General features: G+C 39.5%; 1 long non-coding RNA gene across 7 annotated transcripts in view; it reads left to right on the top strand.

The window, feature by feature from the left end:
• LOC137489259 (uncharacterized) overlaps nt 1-23274 on the top strand; it is a 154550-nt gene that overhangs the window by 81971 nt on the left and 49305 nt on the right. The window contains exons 3-6 of one of the 7 annotated variants that reach the window (XR_015525161.1): nt 2967-3187; nt 5642-5797; nt 6879-6963; nt 13475-13556. This is a non-coding gene — a long non-coding RNA (uncharacterized LOC137489259). Of the gene's footprint in view, nt 1-2712; nt 3188-5641; nt 5798-6878; nt 6964-13474; nt 13557-23274 lie in introns of those variants that run through there. The other 6 variants (XR_015525158.1, XR_015525159.1, XR_015525163.1 and 3 more) reach the window with 6 other exon arrangements.

The raw sequence follows: 23274 nt of genomic DNA on the forward strand, positions 1-23274 counted from the left end.
TCCAGGGGGTACGTTTTTTTGCAGTTTTTGTTTTCGTGAATCCACGAGAGGCCGATGTGTACGCTTTTTCAGATCTCAAATATCTTGCACGAGTGCCATTCGCGCCTGCTGTTCTCGCGTACACCCACCAGAGGCCGCTGTTTGACTTACTGACTGACTGACCGATCAACTGACCCACCCTCCTCCTTCCCTAAACCCAACATATTTTATTGATTGAACAGCCCACCCACTTCCCCAAACCCAACCAACAATATTCAAAAGCGATCCAGAAAAAGAAAAACCCTCGTCTGATTTTTACCACGTTTTAAGATTTTACCACATTCTCACCCTGTTATTTATTTGTTTTGTTTTTTTTTGTTATTTGGATTTAGTTTTATCTGCTTCCTGAAACCGTTTTTCGCCAGACTCGAACCCTATCATCATGGTCAACTCCTCTGCGTCTCAAGTCCATCAACATACATGGCGAGCTAACAGGACAAACTTGAAACAGTGGGAAAGCTGTCCATATGGAGGTGAGTGGTCAGCTGGTAAGCGCAATAAGCAACGGTGTCATACCGCCCCCATAGCGTTCGTTTAAAAAATTAAATGTCATCATACGTATTTCTGCCTACATAATTTGCGTTCTCCAGAAACGCATATTGGGCTACATTTTCAGAATGAGCCTATGTTGTGATTTAGTGCACTTGACTGTTTGCGCTGCTTTTTATGCATTCATTTGAAATATATATTTTTTAGAACCATAATAAAAGTTATTTTAGATTAATTAAATACATCCACTCGCCCTAAAACCATAATTTCTTACAAACTGTTCAAAATTTTCACTTGTAACCAGTTTCACAATAATTATTTTGGTCTGCAGGAAGCTTACAGTGCTTACAGTCTCAATTAGAGCTGGTGTACAAGTGTGTTCATATATTGTGAAATTGTAGTAACCCTTGGATCCATGTGTGGGTGTGAAAAACACTAAAGGAGAAGACAGCATTAGCATTTAGTAAGCTTTGCACGACAAAACAGCTCATGACGATGTCAAGTTTATTAGAGACATTCAGATTATCACATATTTGCAATGTCTGGTAGTCTTTTTTATCTATTAAATATTATAATTGTAAAAGTGTTATCATATTAGATGTGAGAACGAACTGATTCATAGCTGTACTTTTCCTAGCTGTTTCCGTCAGGGCCATACTGTATGAATTGCACTGTAATGGTGTCAGTTATGATGACATCATATAAAGTTTGACACATATTCTGTATAGTGTTTCAGATGGTTTATTATTATCATACAACCCTGCACATATCTGTCAGCTGTAGCCCAGTTCTCCATACAGGTACTGCTTCTGTTGCCATGGCAGCCAGAAAACCCTGCAGTGAGATGAGCAGAACAGCAACCTTTCATTTCAGTGTTAAATATATATATATATATATATATATATATATATATATATATATATATATATATATATATATATATATATATATATATATTAGCAAAATGCGAGAGGTAGATAAATGAACAAAACTGAATAATTGATTGCTCATTTTAGAAGAATTGAATCCAATGTACTGGAGATTCTGATCACCAGAGGACAGTCAGTTACATAACTAAACCAGAAGGTGGCGACAAGTAAACATCTTGTTAATTATTGATTGCAGCAATGATTTCAGCAAAAACAGTTAAATATGGTGAATTAAACTGAATGCTAAAAATGAAATTTAAAAATGTACATTCACTCTCTGCCGTACAGGTGCAGACAAATTGTCAAAATGCAGTTGTTTTGCTTGTTGATGATCACCCAGGTCCTTGTACAGTTCCGTCTTTTTTCCATGTCCTTAGCTAGGCAGCACCTCGGTTTTTAGCACTACATAGTTTTGATTCTGGCAATCATGGAACATTATTTCTTGCACATGACTACACAGAACAAAATTGTTGGCATTCAAAGACTTGTAGGCCTTTAACTTCTCTTGTAAAAACACTTGGAGTTTCAATGAGATAGTTGTACAGTATATTTCGAGCTGGATGCTTGGCCATTTTGTCTTATCCAATATCCATTTGGAGGGTGTTATCGCAAATGGACCTATTAGACTAATACCACTCACTTTAATCTTAATTTTGCAGAATAACTGTGCTTATCACTGGGTGACAAGCTGTTATAATATGCTGAAAGCATTATCTAAATAATATATTTAATATGTAAACAATATAACTTATCTCTAATACAACAACAAACTTTGTACTGCATCGAATGTTCATCCTAAATGTTTACAAACTGGTAATTCGCCTATATGAAAGATAGTTCATGCAATAATGATACAGCTTATGATATTTAATAAATATAAATAAAACAGTAAATAATAAAAAATATATATATTAAAATTAAAATTGGCCTATTTAGGTAGTGGTGCTGCTGTGTACATGAGTACACCTTTAATAAATTAAAATATACAAATCAAACAAACGAAAATGGTGTTAAACAAGTTTAACACAAAATAACCATGGTTTTGATGAGTTTAAAAAACATCATTTAAAAAAAAAAAAAAAAAAAAAATATATATATATATATATATATATATATATATATATATATATATATATATATATATATATATATATATATATATATATAAAATATATATAATTTTATATAATATAAAATTACCAGCTAAAACCAGCTTGACCAGGCTGGTTTAAGCTGGACAGAGCTGGTTTTAGCTGGGCTCCCAGCCTGGCAAGGCTGGTCAAGCTGGTTTTAGCTGGTCATCTCCCAGCCTGACCAGCTAAGACCAGGCTGGAAATGGCCAAAACCCCTCTAAAACCAGTCTGGTCGACCAGCTAAAACCTAGGCTGGTTTAAGCAGTTTTTTTTTCAGTAGGGCTTATAATGTTGTTTTGCTAAATATATATTTCAACCTGTACCCCATCAGTAAATGACTGAACAGAACAATCTCCCACCTGTGCTGGATTTGCAGACTTGGCTTTATACTCATGCCGTATCTGTTGTGTGGTGGGATTTGGGAGATGACGTCCTGCATTTCTGTCCATGTAATGGCCGGATCAAAGCTTTGAAGAGGGAAGTGAATCTCTGGCAGAGCTTCTATAACATTCTCAGGTCTGACATGAACGGAGCATTCCTCCAGTGTGAAATCATCTGGCCTGCCACCACAACCTTTCTGTTCTACAATACAATAGAGTAAGTACCTCATGTGCTAAAACACGCTAGCAGCTTTATGTTAAAGCATGTCAATAAATCTTTGCAACTTTAACTCTTAACTGTAATGTTGTGCTAAAACATAGTAACATTGTTTCAAAACAAGCTAACAACATGCTATAGTATGTTAGCAACTTTCCAAAACATCTTAGCAACATAATGCTAAAATTAGCATCTTGTTGAAACACATTAGCAGCTTACTAAAACATTAGTAATTTGTTAAAACGTGTTAACAATTAAAAATGAGCTAAAATTACAACAGCAGTCTGTCTGTCTGTTTTTCTGATGCCTGTTTAATATTCAAAACCTTTAATATTCAAGTTTTTGCTCAGTGTTAAAATTCAAGCAAGTTTAAATGACTTGTTTAACTCTGTTGTGTAATATATGCATGTTTTTTTGTTTTGTTTTTTGTTTTACATTTAAATATATAAAACATTTAGAAGTATTACAGTGCTCAGCATTTATAAGTTCTGTACACCCCTCATTGTATTCATATTTTTAATAGGAAGCTATACAATATTATATTTGTGCATATACATTAGATTAGTCTAGAATTAGGTTCTTGGCAAGGCAAGCTAATCTGTTGGATGTTCATTATTCAAAAATATTAGCAGGAGCTTTGATTCAACCCCATTTTGATTACCTCCTTTTGGTATAGTAGCTGCTCACTGAGTATGAAGGAAAAATTGCAAAAGGCACAAAAAAATTGTTTGAATAATTTTAGAAATTCATCCTAGAGCACATTTGCACAAAGAGTTCTTTAAAGAATTAGGTATGTTAACTGTTAGTAAAAGGTATGTTTTTTCTTTGAATAATACTTAAAATGTTTAATAATGTGGTTCCTAGTTATTTGATGAGCTATTTTCAAATGGTGAGGCAACAGCATTCATACAGTACTATAGGGGTTGGGATTTTAATATTTGTTTTGAATTTAGTCTAGTGGAGAAAAATATGTTTTTTATATACTAGTGCAATTATGTGGAACAAATGACCACTTAAGTAGGTTAAAAAAATCAAAAGATGGTTGTTTGATGAAGATAATCAGTTTGCATGGTGGATGATGATGTTTTATTTTATATGTTATTGTATTGTGAATATAGGGTTACAGCTGGAAGGGCATCCGCTACGTAAAACATATACTGTATAAGTTGGTGATTTATTCTGCTGTGGCGACCCCTGATTAATGGAGGGACTAAGCCGAAAAGAGAATGAATGAAGGAAGGAATACATGTAAATGTATTTGTGAAAAAATTTGTTCCTGTTTTAAAATGTGGAGGTACTGTTAATTTTATGCATCAACTGTATTTTAAAGCCATACTTTGTTTTATTTAAATGCGAGGACCACAATTGAAACAAGCCTAGGGCTTTATTGGGTTTTAATCCTCAACAATTTTATTTCAATTTGTGTGGGATACTTGTATTTTTGTACTGCTTGTCTATAATAAAAAATCAATTTAATTCAATTAAAGTCAGTACTGAAGCCAAATCTGGAGCTTATCTAACAAAATAGCTTACAATAACGGCCCAAAAACTAGTACACCCACATTTCTATGTTATAGAAAATTATAAAATACACATTAGAGGAAAAATCAAGAGAAGAAAAAAAAAAAAATAAATTTGTATTTGAAGTTTTGTAGTTTGTAATTTTTTTTCCAATATTTTGCTTAAGTTTAATTGCATTATCTTTCAATTTATTTGGTGACTAAAATATTTTAATAAATATATCTGTTTAATAAATCTATTTTTGATTAAATTCACCGAAATACATTGCCTATGTTCACTGATAAGTGAATTAAAATACTCACTTTCAATATGGGATGTACTCAATTATGCTGCGCACTGTATGTCTTTTCAAATGGCTTGCATTTAATTATAAAAGCAACAAAAATAAAATATGAATAAAAATTCTAATAAAAATGAATGAATATTAACGATGAATTACCTTACAAGGTAAGTTTATGATAAAAAAACAAATTAATTGGTAAAAGACAGCTTTGTCTATTCATTAATTGACACATTTATTATTTATTAAACATACATTTTAGTATTGTCATAAAAGCAACGCAGTGGCACAGTGGTTAGCACTGTCACCTCACAGCAATAAGGTTGCAGGTTCGAGCCTTGGCTGGATCAGTTGGCATATCTGTATGGAGTTTGCATGTTCTCCCTGTGTTTGTGTGGGTTTCCTCTGGGTGCTCCGGTTTCCCCCAAAAGTCCAAAGACATGGCTTAAGCTGAATTGGGTAAGCTAAATTGTCCGTAGTGTGTGGCTGAGTGTGTATGGATGTTTTCCAGTGATGGGTTGCAGCTAGAAGGGTATCCGCTGTGTAAAACATATGCTGGATGAGTTGGCGGCTCATTCCGCTGTGGTGACGGCAGATTAATAAAAGGACTAAGCCAAAAAGAAAATGAAATATGGTCAGAAATTAAAGTACAGATAGTTTTCTTTTACAGATAGAGCTGAGATCTTGCTGTATATCTGCAATGAAACCCAGCCGCCAGCAGATGACAGAAAAGCTCAACTGATCTCCAGCATACACCAGATTATGAGGAACAGATACAACCCCCATGGAAAAAACAAAAATGGTTTAATGTCAGAAATGAATGCATTCCTATATATATATATATATATATATATATATATATATATATATATATATATATATATATATATATATATATATATATATATACATATACATATACATATATATATATATATATATATATATATATATATATATATATATATATATATATGTATATATATATATATATATATATATATATATATATATATATATATATATATATATATATATATATATGTATATATATATATATATATATATATATATATATATATATATATATATATATATATATATATATATATATATATATGTATGTATGTATGTATGTGTATATATATATATATAAAAAAAAAAATATATATATATATATATATATATATATATATATATATATATATATACACACACACACAGTTAAAGTCAGAATTATTAGCCCTTCTGAATTATTTGCCCCCGTTTTATTTTTTTCCCCTATTTTTGTTTAACTGAGAGAAGTTTTTTTCAGCACATTTATAAACATATAGTTTTAATAACTCATTTCTAATAACTGATTTATTTTATCTTTGTCATGATGACATTAAATAATATTTTACTGCTTAAAGTGACATTTAAAGGCTTAACTAGGTTAATTAGGTTAACTAGACAGGTTAGAGTAATTAGGCAAGTTATTGTATAATGATGTTTTTTTCCTGTAGACTATTGAAAAAAAATGCTTAAAGGGGCTAATAATTTTGTCCTTAAAATGGTGTTTAAAATAATTAAAACTGATTTTAATCTAGCCAAAATTAAACAAAAAAAGACTTTCTCCAGAAGATAAAATATTATCAGACATACTGTGAAAATTTCCTTGCTCTGTTAAACATACAGTATTTGGGAAATATAAAAAAAATCAAAAATCAAAGGGGGGCTAATAATTCTGACTTCAACTGTATGTATGTATAAATGTACGTAGTTCATTCCGCTGTGGCGAGCCCTGATGAATAAAGGGACTAAGCCGAAGGAAAATAAAGGAATAAATGTTATTTATTACAAATATAGATTTTTTTCTCCATTTTATCTGCTGTTTCCATTTTTTGACAGACCCAGGACTCAAGCACGTTTACCTACGCAGCTGTAGGACATTATTTCCCATCTAAAACTGTTAAGAGATGGCATAATAAAGAAGGTGAGAGAAAAGCAGGGCAAGCATGATGCCAGCCCAAAAACACAGTTGCTGTTGTTATTACCCTTTAAACTGAGCTAATTTAAGCTGTGAATTGAAAAAAATTCTAATGGAAACACAAAATACCATATCTTTGTCATGATGACAGTCAAAAATATTTTACTAGATATTTTTCAAGACACTTCTATACAGCTTAAAGTGACATCTAAAGGCTTAACTAGCTTTATTAGATTAACTAAGCAGATTAGGGTAATTAGGCAAGGTATTGTATAATGATGGTTTGTTCTGTAGACTATTGGAAAAATATATAGCTTAAAGGGAATAATAATTTTGTCCTTAAAATGTTTTTTTAAAAATAAAAACAGCTTTTATTCTAGCCAAAATAAAACAAACAAGACTTTCTCCAGAATAAAAAATAATTCCAGACATACTGTGAAAATTTCCTTGCTCTGTCAAACATCATTTGGGAAATATTCAAAAAACAAACAAAAAAAGAAACAAAAAAGAAAAAAAGAAAATGACTTTTCAGAATTGTCTAATTCTGAGTACAAATATATATATATATATATATATATATATATATATATATATATATATATATATATATATATATATATATATATATATATATATATATATATATATATCAAAAAGGTAGATCTGTTTGACACAAATTGTGAATCCACAGTTCCTTTGTGAAATCTCACATTATAATCTCTCAGAAACAACTTAAATGTCAACACTCTAAAGTATAAGGGCATTCCTCACTAGTTTCCCAGATGAGCCTGTGTTATTCAGGGGTTGTTTTCTTGGAATAACATACCTTGGAAAGTTGCAACTAATTAAATAAAATTGAGTTTTCCAGTCAGCCATGTAATAAATAAACCTATATCCAGCATCATAATTAAAAAAAAAAAACTAAATACAATTAAATAATGTTGTTGTTGTTTTAGTCATAGTAGACTGGCTAATGCCGAGTTATGTAATTTGGTTAATGTTGACTGCATGATTTTCAAAGTAGTCGTGTCACAGATGTTTTCACACTGCCATCTAGGGTGGCGTTTCATCGCTGCTGTGTTTACACTGCAAGATGGACCAGTGACAGGGTGTCTCACACTGCATCAAATAGGAAGAATTGATTCAGTCTGCAAACTACATCTCACAACCAAACACATGTGAGAAGTGACATGAAAACAACGCGAGGTCACGAAGTATATCTTTTGTCATTAACTACATAATGAGAAAGAAGCCTTTAGTGGGGTAGAAAATGTACTTAGTTTGCTCATGTGGGTTTTGAAGGGAATTAGCAATTTAACTTTTTATCTTTTTTTAGTCTATTGTGATATTGTTCAGATGACACGTCAAACGGACATGGGTGCTCCCGCCAAATTTCTACTAGTTGTTTCTCCATTTCTTAGGTCCATATAAACTGAAAAGAACACCTAACTTTTCCTCTAACCTCCCGCTGGCCTGCAGATACCCACACTAGTGAATGCTGCTCTCTTATTGGCTGTAGGTTATCGCCGATGTTATTTATTTATCGATCATAACACATTTCACATGGCATGATTTTGAAATTTAAATTTTTATTTATTTATTTTTTATTTTTTTCTTTTAGATCGCATATTTGGTAGTTGGTATTTTGATTGTTACTCTTGTGAATGAGCACCGATTTACCTGTGATTTCAGACATGTGTCAGCGATTTCTCAAAACTGTCGGCGAAAATCATTGGGGCTAAATGGATAATGGAAACGCATCTAGTTTTTGGTGGATTTAGAGTAGATTTAGCCTGAATCATTGAATAAATCACTTTAAAGCAGGGGTCTCAAACTGCCGCTCCGCGGGCCTCTTACGGCCCCACTCTTCCTCCCTTTATCCCGCAACTGACATCAAAAATAGTCTCATATAGCCTCTTGTCATTTTGATCAGTACATTTAAAGTACTGCACTATATATTATGTTGAGTTGAGTATGTCTCAGTGTGCGGTCAAGTGTAATCCCCATGTAGTTTATTTCTGGGGCTGATTTAAACGTTGAAATATATATATATATATATATATATATATATATATATATATATATATATATATATATATATATATATATATATATATATATATATATATATATATATCTGTAAGTGCTCTATTTGTGTAAATATTCAAAAGTCATTTGATTTTTATCGATTTTATACCACCTGTATTGTGTTACACAAACACTTCTTCATGGCTTACACGTTATACTGGTGGTGTAACAAATGTTATAGGTTTGCTAATATTCGATTCAAATTGTCTCATTTAATAGATTTTCCTCATATGCATACTAAGATTTGTATGAAAATGTACATTAGTAAAATTGTATCACTGGTTGAATTGAACATGTTAAAGTAAATGTGAATATATGCATACTTTCCCTCTACTCCTCACCGTGACGTCACTAGCTTCATTTGAGTGCATTGTGTCTGACATTGCCTCGCTGAGTGATGCAATCTCAGCTTGCATCATAAAGGCTGCATCCAGATACTATTTGTCCACACACACACAATAGCCACACAAATATTTCAGCAGCTGTGTGACGCAAAAAACATGCTGATTTGCATTTTCACAGGTGACAGGCAATGCTTAAAATATAAATATAAAGTCTGTTGCCATAAGACAATGACAATGACATCAGGTTTACACTTTTTTTAGTGCTTGAATATTAAAACGGCTTTCCTATAAATTGTCAGTCATTGAAATGGCCCCTCGCCAGTTTGAGTTCGAGACCCCTGCTTTAAATACAGTAAAAAAAAAAAAAAAGGTTGATCCTGTCTGTTATGAGTAAATCTAAGTGTGTTTTTAAATACTTTGGATGGATAAAAGCCTGTTATACAGACCACCAAAGCACTCGGATCTGCATTTGACAGCTCAGGATAGTCTTGTTTTTGTCATTTTAATAAAATGAAACACTTGCAGATTTAATGCTGTGTTAATAAACGTTTAACCAATAAACTGTGACAGACTGATTGTTCATGCTATAGTGAGCCACTCTGATAAATCAAATATCCACTTCCATCCTCATGAACCGCTTGAAAATGTATGTCTATCCATCGCTCTTTAAATGTCAGTACGGTGCCTGAGAACTATATTGAGGGAATTAGCTTCACAGCTCACCGCACTGCTAATCGTGCAACGCTGCGTGTGAAAATGCGCCATGTGTCATTTGTCAGAAATGAGGCCAACTCTTTATAAATGTGTGTGTGATGCAGGTGTAAAGATGAGTCTAGGGCTTAACAGTTCCTAGATCTAAACAAAAATAAATATGACTAGAACTGACAGTCCCGGGGGAGAATAGAACCCTTCTTTAATGCCAGTGTGAGAAGTCTGCTTAGTCTCAGATGAGCCATCCGTTTCCTATTAAATTTTTTATTGTTCAGATGCTGTTCGCTTTACAGCTCATGCTGTAGATCCCATTAGATTTTTTTTTTTATTTCAGCATCGAATTGGTTTTCAGATGCATTTACACAACCCCAAGAGCTGTAAACTACTGATGCTTTTAAGAATGAATTTACTGTACACAACAGTGGTGTTTTTGCATAGAATTGTAAAAACGGTACATCATGTACAGTATATGTGAATTATTTGTTCAGTCTGTTGTTATGCATGACGATCAGTACAATACTTTCAGACTACAGGACCACATGTGTGCAGATTGTTTTTTAATTAGGTGACATTGCCATCTACTGGCTTGGCAGTACAGCTACACTGTAAAACAAATGTTTTTAACTTATTTACGGTTGTAAGTTGCATTATGGGATGTTGATCTCTGCTCTATTGACTTTTGATGTTGAAAATTCAACTCTACAGTTTAACAAAGTTACTTTTATTGGCATTTCCGTAGCTTAAGATGAATAAAAGATAATAAATAGATAAATAAGTCTGTTAAATAATACAACATGTACTGGCAATTTATTACAAAATTCCTTGTAAAGTAATATACAACACCAACCTAGACAATATATCACTGTAAACTATTAAAAGTGTTTAAAAAAATCACTTTTAATATATGCTCATGCTTGATTTGTTTATATATATATATATATATATATATATATATATATATATATATATATATATATATATATATATATATATATATATATATATATATATATATATATATATATATATATATCCTTAATAATTAAAAAAAATTATAAAAAAAGAAGTGTTTTTTTCATACATCCTTAATAATATACAACCACTCAGTTAACATGAAAACGACAAAAACGTCATATTTCCTATTTCCCACAAAAGCCTTCACTCAAAAGGCTTTGATTGGTCTGCTAACATTATGTGCTGTGATTCGCGGATCAGCTCCACACCATCAGGAAACGTCAAGCAAGCACTTTGCCTCTGTTGTGCAAATACTGTCAGTCAGTATAGCCACAGCAACCTGAACCTGAATCAGACAGAAAATGAAGAGGACACAGCTGATCCTCACGCCTGGGCTCTAAAATAAAAGTCTGACAAGTGTCTTTCATATATATTTGGGTTATAAGCATGAGTAAAAAATATGAAACGCTCATATATTTTTGTAGGTTCTTTATTTGAGATGTAGAACGCAGGGAAAGAATCTGAGGCAAACAGCATTTCTTGTTGTTTATATCCTTGTTAACCACCTTTCTACAAAATACTGCTTATGCTAGAAACCATGCATGTAATTGATCAATTTTAACAAATAAAAATACTTACAGGTTGTGGCTCACAATCCAGAGCTTCTTCTATTATGGTTGGAGCTGCTCCTTTGAGAAGTTTTAGCCAAATCCAGCACTGAACTGGGAGAGATTCTGGAAGCTGTCCTTTGTTACATGCTAGCTATATATCTTTATAATTCTCTGCAGCATAATTAAAATTAAACTGTAAGCACTTCAGTTGTGTCGTGTCCTTTGGCAGCCCAAATAAAGAAACAGAACAAGCTCTGTAGAAATAGCAGCATTTAGATGGCATTTTACCTTTCTCTGCTGTAACATTACGGCGCCTCCGGCCATGCCCCTTCGCTGTGCAGGGTTTGTGACTTCATTAACCCTGATGTATTTTTTGCAGTCCTCAAACTTCGATCAAACTAAGCTAACTATGTAATAGCCAATGTCTCCCCTTGCATTGAACTTTCAATGTGTCACATTCAGAGATGTTGTTTATTTTCACACAGCTACATTTAAAATCAATTAAAGTTCAAATATGATATCAAAGTAGACCACCCCTTTAACAGTCCTCTTTTGCAAACATAAACTTTGAAACAATTTTCAAAAGTTTGTGTTTTAAACAGTTTCTGTGTAAATTGCAATTTCAGGAGGACATCGCTTACTACTGGCATGCATAATGCACAATTTAAATTTCATTTGAAGATTTTACATAAGCTCATTTGTTACATTTTTTGTAATCACAATGAGTCAAATATGAGACTACTGGGGTCTTTAACTGGTTTGTAGATCACAGATGTAAAGCATGATTTCATCAAGATTACTGTAACATTCAGTTTATTTTAACCTCTGTCTGTTTTAATGCTTGAGCTCTCAAAAAGCAGAATGGATTCTGATTGGCTTTTAATGTTTTAATTCTTTTTCAGCTAAAAAAAAAAAGTCATTCGGAAAGTGATTCAAACAATATTTGTATAATATTACGTATATATACTATAGTATAATATCACTACACTGTGAAACTGAACAGTCTTTATCAAGACAAAAAGAGTTTTAAACTCAGTGTTGAAGGTAATGAGTTAATTAAATACCTCATTATACTAATATAGATTAGTTTCTTAACTCAAATGGTTTGTTGCAATCGGTTTCCTCAAACGGTTTGAGTTACCTTAACTTATTGGGTTTTACAGTGTATGTTAATATATCACTATCGTTTTTGTCCTTGGTGTGAACAGACCTTCATGTGATCTGAGTTTTTTTATTATTATTATTTTGCTCGGAGTTAAATGAAAGATCGTCAGGTTCTTTTTTAAAGCCTTAATTGTACAAGTCCATGCAGTATCTCAGATAGAAAGACACAAAATACCCAGTTTTATATAGATAAAGAACAAATGCTTGTTTCTAATGATCTGACTCCGGGCCTCAAACAAACAGCTTCACCTCCCATGTGGATCATGCCTAAAGCCTTCAGTGTCTGCACTGAATGAAAATCTGTCCACAAATTTATTAAAATGAAGCAAGAAATTTCACATACATTTGCATAGTTATACTAATTGCATAATTAATAGATTCAGAGTCAGTTCAAGGTTGCATTAAAACAGCAAAACAGGCAACAACAACAAAAAGCCAAATACAAATCTATATGTTATTTTAATTAATAATCTGGTCAAACAAATTGTACTAAGATTGTCTTTTTTATTTATTTATATACTATTTTTACTTATTTATTTATGAGAAATTGAGATGATTAGATAAAATGTGGTCACATTCAAGCTAACTCAGAATGTTGTGTAAACGATACAGACTTTTTACTTTCAATATTTTTTTATGTTTCAGATTCCAGGAAAAGTGAGGGTTAATATGGATGTTAACTTTTGTTACTGCTGTCTTGACCCAACAGTATACCATGGATTTGAAGGTAAAACTTGCAAAATAACACTCACACACAGAAATTAATCATATTTAAAGACAATCCAGTTCAGTACAACATCCAGTTTCATGGTCTGTAGAGTCATTTTTGTCTAAAACAACATCTTTCCCAGGTGTTTAAGCTTATTTTATATGACAGAGAAACATTCTGTTATTGTTAAATGTACAGTAGATTAGAATGAACTTTGCAGTGTTTACTTCCCAGCATGCACAGGACTTCAACTTGACGTCAGATTGACGTTGTACGCCAATGTCATGGAACGTTGCATTTTGCTTGAAAATGAAAATCGGGTTGGCATCAGAACAATGTCAATGTTCAACATTGGACCGATGTTGCATTTTGGATACTTTCCAACGCAAGCTAGAAACAACAAAATATCAACATCTAATGATGTTACAGCTTGACGTTAACATGAGGTCTATCTAATACATGATAAATAAATGTTAGTATGTGGCATCAATACGACATTGGTTTAAGATGTTGTCTCTACGTTGGATTTTTATCACTTTCCAACACAACCTAAAATCAACAAAAAACTGTATCAACGTCATCTCACGACGTTAGTGGACGTCAAAATAACATTGTTCTTAGACCATGGCGACCTTAATCTAACCTAATATAATATCTTATGATGTTGTGTGTCTGCTGGGTTGTACATTTTTTTCCAATCAGCAACTCATAAAATGTGTGAAAAAAGACTTAGAATTTTCTTCTAAAATGAGCATTTTTCCCAACCTCATGTGTGAAGGTTTAATAATTTCACTTTTGTGGCAAAGACTAGGTTATTTTCATTGTGTTTAAAGTGAAATAACTGAACATAAACATAGGACTTTGAGAAAAAATGCTAGAGGCAAATTACAGACGGCACTTAGAAGTTTTTGCATCTCAACTCCTCCAATATATTAACATTATTTATAAACATTCCTATTTTTCAGTTCAAATACCTCAAATTATGTTATGAAATTATGTTATTCACTGATTGTTTTATAGGCATATTATATTATGTAAGTAATTTAACAATTTAAAATATGTCTATTTTCTTCATCTATATTAGGCTGAGTTGGCACAATCTACATTGTAAAAAGCACTACAACCAAATATGAAATGAATTATAATTTGATCAATGTTACCTTAAACACATGACATAAAGACATGCCAAAGCCATGACACCCTGCAGCCCAAGACCGGTTACTCACCGAAGCTAAGCAGGGCTAAGCAGGGAACGTTCGAGGTTACAGAAGTAACCCTTCGTTCCCCGAGGAGGGGAACGGAAGTGCCATGAATGGGAGGATTCGGATCAGAAGCCGCTTATCTGGAGAGTATTGAACGGGCCAATGAATGAAATTAATTGGCAGCGTAAGCTTGCGCAGGTGTGCGACATCTGCAATCATCTCAGCATATAAGCACACCTGAAGCCAGCAGACGCCATCCTTTTAAGCTGAAGAGACTTTCAAACAGCTAAGGGACAGTCATTATGGCGACGGAATATGGCACTTCCGTTCCCCTCCTCGGGGAACGAAGGGTTACTTCTGTAACCTCGAACGTTCCCCTTCGGTTGGGGAACTTCAGTGCCATGAATGGGAGAATATGGAAAGCGCCATAATGACTGCACCTTACCAACACCCCCGATGAGGAGATAGTCAAGCAAGCGTGACGCACCCACATCATGGGGGGCGCGGTCCTCCAACGTGTCCCTGGCCCTAATTTATCCTACTTCAACAGAAGTTTTACGGATTTAGATATATTTTTTGGGAAGTCGTGAGCATCTAGATAATTCTAGGAAATACGACAGTACGTTGGGAAGCGTGCAATCCCGATAGGGAGGACGCTGCGGAGGCCATCCGTTACCCAAGGGGGGGATAGATGGCAGAATTTACCTATGGACTAGCCCTAAAAAGGGGGAGTACGCATAGCAAAGAGTGGTTAGCGGAGAGGGAAGACACGGGTCCGCCCAGGGGGGGGACTTAACCGTGGCGGAATAAGCATATGGGATGACCTAGTGGGGATCACGCATAGCAGGCACCTATACCCAAAACGCGGGCTGACCAGCGGGCAGACCTACAACGTAGTGGGCCAGCAAGTGACTCCTCCGCTGAGTCAGTGCTGGGGGCCACGGAGGAATCTGCAGGGCTCACCTGACGGGGAACTTTACTGACAGATAAAAAAGGCGCACGTACCTCCGTGTTAGGGAGAATGGCGCAGCAAGCGTGTTTCAACACCCTACCGAGTTGTCTCCTCAATCACCAAAGGGTTACCTAATACCCTTGAGGAAACCGGCTCCACTCGCAGATTGTAAAACCTTGCAAATGTGTTGGGTGTCGCCCAGCCCGCAGCTCTACAGATGTCTGTTAGAGAGGCGCCGCGTGCATGCGCCCAAGAGGATGCAACGCTCCGAGTGGAGTGTGCACGTACTCCCGGGGGACACGGCTGACCTCGACTCGAATAAGCGAGTGAAATGGCATCCACAATCCAGTGGGATAATCTTTGTTTCGATACGGCACTTCCCTGCTGCCGACCGCCATAACAGACAAAGAGCTGCTCAGATGATCTAAAATTCTGAGTACGGTCCACATAAATGCGCAGAGCGCGAACTGGACAAAGTAAAGAAAGGGCTGGGTCTGCCTCCTCCGGGGGCAGCGCTTGCAGGTTCACTACCTGATCTCTAAAGGGGGTGGTAGGAACCTTGGGCACATAACCGGGGCGGGGTCTCAGGATAACGTGAGAGTAATCCGGCCCGAATTCCAGGCACGAGTCACTGACCGAAAATGCCTCCAGGTCCCCGACCCTCTTGATGGAGGCCAACGCAACCAGCAGAGCTGTCTTCAGGGACAGAAATCTTAGAGATACTGATTCGAGTGGCTCAAAGGGATCGGATCGCAGACTCGTGAGAACGAGGGCGAGATCCCAAGAGGGCATGAGAGGGGGGCGAGATGGATTAATTCGCCTAGCACCCCTAAGGAACTGGATGACCAGGTTATGCTTTCCCACGGTGCCGCCAGCTACCGCGCTATGATAAGCGGAGATGGCGGCCACGTAAACCTTGAGAGTGGAGGGCGACAGCCTGCTGTCCAACTTCTCTTGAAGGAAAGAGAGCACAACACTAATCTGGCAATTTCGGGGGTCTTCTCTGCGAGAGACGCACCATTCAGTGAATAGACTCCACTTCAGGGCGTAGGCGCGCCTCGTGGAGGGGGCTCTAGCCTGAGTGATGGTATTAACCACCGCAGTCGGTAGGTTACCTAAGTCTTCCTCGCGTCTAGGGACCACACGTGGAGGTTCCAAAGATCGGGGCGAGGGTGCCAGATGGTGCCCTGTCCCTGAGAGAGTAGGTCCTCTCTCAAAGGGATCCGCCAGGGGAGGGCCGTCGCGAGGAGTGAGAGCTCTGATATCCAGGTCCGGTTGGGCCAAAGGGGCGCAACTAGCAGAACCTGTTCCTCGTCCTCCCTGACCTTGCACAGAAACTGCGCGAGCAGGCTCACTGGGGGAAACGCATACTTGCGCATGCCCCGAGGCCAGCTGTGGGCCAGTGCATCCGTGCCGAGAGAGCCCTCGGTCAGGGAAAAAAACAACTGGCAGTGAGCGTTCTCGGGGGAAGCAAACAGATCGATCTGGGCCTCCCCGAATCGCGCCCATATCAGCTGAACAGACTCGGGGTGGAGTCTCCATTCTCCAGGGCGTAACAGCTGTCGTGAGAGCGCATCGGCTGCACGATTGAGCGTGCCTGGGACGTGAATGGCGCGCAGCGATTTCAGCCGCGGGTGACTCCAGAGGAGCAGACGGCGGGCGAGCTGAGACATGCGGCGAGAGCGCATACCCCCCATGCGGTTGATATACGCCGCCGCCGCCGTACTGTCCGTCCTGACCAGCACGTGTTGCCGCTCCAGCACCGGTAAAAAGCGGTGGAGAGCGAGGAACACTGCCAACAGCTCTAGGCGATTGATATGCCAATGCAGCTGGGCACCCTTCCAGAGGCCCGCAGCCGCATGCCCGCGACACACGGCCCCCCAACCCGTGTTGGAAGCGTCTGTTGAAACAACAACATGGCTGGACGCCTGTCCTAGAGGCACACCGGCCTGTAGGAACGAGGGGTCGTTCCAAGGGCTGAGGGCGCGGCGACACAGCGCAGTAACCGAGACCCGGTGTGTGCCCGCGTGCCATGCGCGTCTGGGGACCCGATCGTGAAGCCAGTGCTGAAGTGGTCTCATATGGAGCAACCCGAGCGGCGTGACGGCGGCTGCGGATGCCATATGCCCCAGGAGCCTCTGAAAGAACTTCAGTGGGACCACTAGTTTGCTGTCGAGCTCCCTCAGACAGTTCAGCAACAGGCGAGCGCGTTCCTCGGAGAGGTGCGCTACCATGGTGATCGAGTCCAGCTCCATCCCGAGAAAAAAAATCCTCTGCACGGGGGCGAGTTTGCTCTTTTCTCGGTTGACCTGAAGCCCCAGTAGGCGGAGATGCCGAAGCACCTCGTCCCTGTGCATAATCAATTGCTCCCGCGAGTGGGCTAAAATCAGCCAGTCGTCGAGATAATTGAGTATGCGAATGCCCGCGAGCCGAAGGGGCGCTAGGGCACCCTCCGCGAGTTTGGTGAAGACCCGCGGAGACAGAGAGAGCCCGAAGGGGAGGACCTTGTACTGCCACGCTCGACCCTCGAACGCAAACCGCAGAAATTGGCGGTGGCGTGGAAGAATGGAGACATGGAAATACGCGTCCTTCAGGTCTATGGCTGCAAACCAATCCCGAGGACGAACGCATTGGAGAATGCGCCTCTGCGTGAGCATTCTGAACGGCAGCTTGTGCAGACAGCGGTTCAAAACGCGCAGATCTAGGATTGGCCGTGACCCACCGCTCTTTTTGGGTACGATGAAGTATGGGCTGTAAAACCCACTCTCCATCTCGGCTGGAGGAACCGGCTCGATTGCACCCTTCGCCAGGAGGGCAGCAATCTCCTCTCGCAAGACAGGGGCGGACAGGGGGTTGACCCTGGAGAAATACACGCCCGTAAACTTGGGGGGCCGTTTCGCGAACTGAATCGCGTAACCGAGTCTGATTGTGCGTATGAGCCACCGCGAGGGGCTGGCCCGCGCTAACCAGGCAGGCAGAGCCCTCGCTAATGGAGTCATCGCTACAATCGCTGACGTACCAGCGGTGGGGCAGCGCGGAGTGGGTGTGCTGATCCGGGAAGCACGAGGGTCCCGCGGAAAAGCTGGAGGAGAGCGATTCGCTCTGGCTCCGCACCCTGACTCCGGAGAGGGGGCTGGAGGGCTGAGGGAAGGGAGACCGTCCCCCCAGCGCTCGTGAGCCACTGGCGAAGCACGTAGAGTCTGCGAGCCGGAAGGCAGCGCGTCCCGGACTGGCAGAACTCGTGCAGTCACATCCGGGGAAGGGAAAAAGTGCTCTTTTACTGATGTTTTGGTGGCACTGAAAAGTACCGTTGTTATCGGGGCCCCGCCCTCCAGCGGGGAAAGAGCAAGTTTCCTCTTCTCCGGATGGCCTGTCTCAGGGACGCTTCGCGGTCCGTTTACCGGACTTAACGGCGCCCTGGGCAGGAGGGGCTGCCTGCTTTCGAGGTGAACGCCGCGCCCGCTTGGCCGGAGGCGCAGGCGGGGGCGGGGCAGCACTCGTTGGCGGGCGCCCTCGGCGAGGAACAGCGGAGGTGGATGGCTCGGCGGGCGGAGCGGGCTTACGGCCACGCCGATAGATGACATTGCCCATCGCATCCGACTGCTCTTTCACCGCCTTGAATTCCTGGGTGAATTCACCGACGGTGTCGCCGAACAGGCCAGCCTGGGATATGGGCGAGTCAAGAAAGCGAACTTTGTCAACGTCGCGCATATCGGCCAGGTTTAGCCAGAGGTGGCGTTCCTGAACCACAAGTGTGGACATCGTCCTCCCCAGCGCACACGCGGCGGACTTAGTAGTCCGAAGAGCATAGTCGGTCGCGGTGCGCAGCTCATGTAATAAGCTTGGGTTGGACCCGCCCTCGTGCAGCTCGGCCAGCGCCTGCGCTTGGTAGCGCTGGTAGGTGGCCATCGCGTGCAAAGCAGAAGCAGCCTGGCCCGCAGCCTTATAAGCTCTGGCTCCGAGGGAGGCAGACAACCTACAGGCTTTGGACGGGAGGCGGGGCAAACCCCGCCACGTAGAGGCGCCGCGCGGACAAAGATTGACCGCGATAGCGCGCTCCACTGACGGGATCGCCTCATACCCCCTGGCAGCTCCGCCGTCAAGGGCGGTGAGGGCGGAGGCACTCGCAGCACGGGCAGAGAAAGGTGCCCTCCAGGACTGCGTGAGCCTACTGTGCACTTCCGGGAAGAAGGGGACGAGAGGCTTCGAAGGCTTCGCCTTCTGGTCCTCTACGTAGCACCCATCTAGTCGGTCCGGCCGCGGAGCTGGGGGATAAACCATCTCCAACCCCACGGCCGAAGCAGCCCGGGAAAGCACGGCTAACATGTCCGCTTCAGGATCCGATTTGACAGCGCTCACCTGCCCGGAGGGGGCGAGCGGGTCCGGATCTTCGTCGGACAGTGAAAGCCCACCCTCCGATGCCGCGGAGGACATCTGATCTCCGGTGTCAGCGAGTGTGAGAGCTACCATCTGGTTAGACGGATCACTCTCACCACCCGAAGCTTGGATGGAGCGCCGTGAGGAGCGAGAGGTCCGCGAGCCCGTGGGCGGCGGATTAGCTCCCGCTGAAACCCTCAGATCTGCCCGAGCGCCCGCTGCTTTTTTAGAACAGGAGGCAACTGGGGTGGCTCGCTCTCTTGCGAAAGTTAGCCGCGATCTTAGCTGTGCAACGGTCATGGCATCGCAATGACGACATGAACCGCCCGCGAGCACCGCATTAACATGCTGGACCCCCAAACATGCAATGCAGTGATCGTGTCCATCATCCGGAGACAGGAAACCCCCGCATCCAGAAACGCACAGTCGGAGCGCCATCCTGAAAAGGACGTGCTGCACGACTGTGTTGCTCTTTTAGGAAAGTTGCAACTATACGCACCGCTCTGGAGGACCGGACCCAAAGAACCGCAGGCAAGGGAGTAACCCAGCTCGACCGTCTGCCACCGCGAAGACCCACTCTGGACCGGGAGACACACTCGTTCGCTCTGAAGTGCTGATCAGCAAGAGGAACCCTCATCGACTCACTCAGAAAGGATCTGAAGCGAAAAGGATGGCGTCTGCTGGCTTCAGGTGTGCTTATATGCTGAGATGATTGCAGATGTCGCACACCTGCGCAAGCTTACGCTGCCAATTAATTTCATTCATTGGCCCGTTCAATACTCTCCAGATAAGCGGCTTCTGATCCGAATCCTCCCATTCATGGCACTGAAGTTCCCCAACCGAAGGGGAACACTAGGTTGCTGTTGGAAGTGATGTTAGTGAGGCCAGCAGGGGGTGCTCAACCTGGGGTCTGTGTGAGTCCTAATGCCCCAGTAAAAGTGAAGGGGACACTACACTGTCAGTGGCTGCTGTCTTTCGGATGAGACGTTAAACCGAGGTCCTGACTCTCTGTGGTCATTAAAAATCCCATGGCACTTCTCGTGAAAGAGCAGGGGTGTAACTCTGGTGTCCTGGCCAAAGCCTCTATCGGCCCTTACGATCATGGCCTCCCAATCATCCCCTTCCACCGAATTGGCTCTATCACTGTCTCTCCTCTCCACCAATAGCTAGTGTGTGGTGAGCGCACTGGCGCCGTTGTCCTGTGGCTGCTGTCGCATCATCTAAGTGGATGCTGCACACTGGTGGTGGTGTGGAGAGACCCCCCCTCATGATTGTGAAGTGCTTTGCGTGTATGACCATACACAATAAATGCGCTATATAAAAAATACACATTACACATTACATAAACACTGGCATAGCTTCAAATGCAGAAACTTGAATTTTCAATCATTTAAAAGAAATTAAACAAACCTGGAAGAATAAATGAAAAATCTCAATTGCCACAATCACTGCATTAAGCCACTGAGTTTTTTGGCCACAATTTATTTTGACCGTCCGTTGGCTGATTTTAAGTCACATTGCATCTACATGCCAACTAATTCTCATTAGATCAGAAGTAGACTGTTAGGTTGGGGTTAGGGTTAGTGTAAGTTGACGTGTACTTGCAAAGTTTCTTATACTCAGTTAAATGTCTGTTAAAAGACTGGGAACAGATATTAAGCAGTCTACTAATACTCAAATAGACCATCAGAATAAAGTGTTACCAATTTTTTATTATTATTAATAAAACCTAGCTTGCCTCCAGCACATCAGGGGCAGTTCATGAAAAATGTAGAGGTGTTTAGAATGACATGATTCACTGCAATAAAAGCAGAAATTATATATTAGTAAAACATTTTAAAAATATTATTATAGCAATATTAAATGAGTTACTGTTTACTGTATTAATTTCAAGCGTTTTTGTCAAAATATATAATTAAGTATAAACTGACACAAAAATACATAGTAAAATAAATAAAAAATGTCAAATGTAATTATTTGCATGAAAAACACATATCCTAAGTGTATATTAATAAAATATATTTTAAAAGCCAAAAAAAAGGGTTAGAATTAATATTTAAAGTTACATTCAATAAAATATAAGGATCAAATGTATATATTAAAATAAACATTAAATATACATTGAAAATAAATAAAACATAAGATATTATAATTTATATATTTTTATTTCAAGTAAAAAATAATTTATTTTATCAAAATCCTACAAGTATTTTATTCTAAAAATATTAATGCATTGATTAGTCGCATCTGTGTCAGGTCCTGTGTTCCATGTTTTCGTCACCAATCCCAGTCCTAGAGGGCCGGTGTCCCTGTAGGGTTTAGCTCCAACTTGCTTTAACACACCTGCCTGGATGTTTCAAGTATACCTAGTAAGGCCTTGATTAGCTTGTTCAGGTGAGTTTGATTAGGGTTGGAGCTAAAATATGTTGGACACAGGCCCTCCAGGAACAAGTTTGGTGACCCCTGATCTACCCCCATGTTTTCATTCTCCATGTGTGTTTGTTTTCATCATGTGACCTCTTTGTTCTAGTTCCCGCCATTTGTTAATGTTCATCAGTTTCACCTGTGTCTCTCCCCTGTTAGTCATTAGTTTCCATCATGTCATGTGTATTTATATCTTTGTGGTTAGTCAGTCCTTTGTTTGGTGTTCTTAGCTGTGTTGTTACCCCATGTCGTTCCTGTGTTATCGATGGTCTTCCAAGTTTGTGTTTGTAAATGAATCTATGTGTTTGATAAATCCTGTGATCCTTTTACCTTTCTGAGTGAGCCAAGGCATTATAATCTGAGAGTATAATATAATATAATATAATATAATATAATATAATATAATATAATATAATATAATATAATTACAAAAGCTATCAAATTTAATTTTTATATTTATTATTATTATCATTGTTAGTATTATTATTATTAATTAATAATACAATTTTTACAGTATAATTTTATTTTTGAAGATTGGATATGTCTTGTTATTAATTCAAAATATGCCACAAGTGTTGTCAGTTCAGTCCATTGTAAGGACCCGCTGTGTGCATAAGAGATCTAAAAGATCCAGATATGTTTTTGATGTCATTGTCTGCCTGTCTGCATCACTTTATTGATGGAACCGCTGTCTAGACAGTTGAATTGTATGAAGCTTGTGGAGTTGAAGGCCGTCTGAAGAGCTGCCACTTCATAAAATGAATAGAAAATGTTTTGGAGA

Source organism: Danio rerio, chromosome 24 (assembly GCF_052040795.2).
Source record: "Danio rerio strain M-AB ecotype USA chromosome 24, GRCz13ab, whole genome shotgun sequence".
Taxonomy (NCBI): domain Eukaryota; kingdom Metazoa; phylum Chordata; class Actinopteri; order Cypriniformes; family Danionidae; genus Danio; species Danio rerio.